Below are 1,359 nucleotides of genomic sequence, written 5' to 3'. Positions count from 1 at the left end.
CATATATACATATATATATATATATATATATACACACACACACACACACACACACACCAAACTGAATAACGCCTTCCAAACGCTGGTCTTAGCAAGTATTTGCACCATTTTGCATTCCTACTAACAGTGAGAGATTCTGTTGCCTCCTCTACACCCTCATCAGCAGTTGGTGTTGTCAGTGTTCTGGATTTTGGTCACTCTAACACATGTTGTATCGCAATGTTTTGTGATACCATAATGATATTCGATATTTAGCAATTTTAAATCCTTATTTGTCCTTTCATATTATTTCATGTGCTATATCTTCTTTGCAAGGTGTTTGTTCAATTCTTCTGCCCATTTTTTTTTTTAACCAGGTTGTTCATTCTCGTATTGTTGAGTGGTATGTCTTCTTTTTATTTTAGACAATAGTCCTTTATCAATTATGTGTTTTGCAGATCTTTTCATGTGATACTGTTCCATGGTGGGGACTGTGTTACCTTCATTTTGTGTTTCTAGGCATAATGCAGAGTATACAATAGAGTAAGTGTGCACTAAATGTGTGCTAAATGACTGGACAACCTGCTTGTCTAGTCTTGATAAAACTTTCTTAAGGAAAACTATCTTTTAAGATATTTTCCTCTCAAATCACCATAAATCACAGCAGGAGAAGGAAAAATATAAATTTACTCACAACTGTCTAACATTTGGTTCAGTTCAGCTTGTCTTATTTTCTCTGTGAAACAAAACCTTCAGGAAAACTAACTGCTGCACCTGAATAAAAGTGTCCTGTCATTTTCTTCCCTACCCACAAATATTTCTGTTCAGGAAATTTGATCTTTAGGCTTCTGGTTTTCTTTTCTTGCTGCCTCAGCTTGTGACAGGTAAGCTTCAGAGATCAGCTCGAGACCTGCAGGAGAGGTCTCAGAGTTTGGGTCTTGGGAAGGTCGTGGTTCCTCTCACTCACTGGGGAAAGGCAGGCGAAGCTGACAGTGCACGGTTGTGGGCCCTGTGTGGCCCAGTCATTTATAGAAACTCAGGGAAAGGGGTCAGCATACACCTGTTTCCTCTGAAGCTGCACTGTACTTTGCATGAGGTATAAACAAGGAAACAGGCATGGGTAATAAAAGTAGGAGTGATGTGTATGTGTGTAAAACCTTGGGGGGAAATAGATGCCTTCTTGGCTTAAGAGGAACAGCAACAAACCAGTGGAACAGGAGAGGAAAGCTTTCCCCAGGAATTTTTCCACATAACTACTACCCTGTCTGTGGGAAGTACATGACTCAGAACAGTTTTGTCATTTCAGCAGCTGACTCTGGCAGGCGTGCAATGTCCAAGGATGAAAAAATTGCTTGTCATGATGATTGCTGTCATTTAAGG

Source organism: Condylura cristata, unplaced genomic scaffold, assembly GCF_000260355.1.
Source record: "Condylura cristata isolate star-nosed mole 26May11 unplaced genomic scaffold, ConCri1.0 scaffold00006, whole genome shotgun sequence".
In the NCBI taxonomy this organism is placed as follows: Eukaryota; Metazoa; Chordata; class Mammalia; order Eulipotyphla; family Talpidae; genus Condylura; species Condylura cristata.
Note: the sequence above shows the minus strand (reverse complement) of the source record.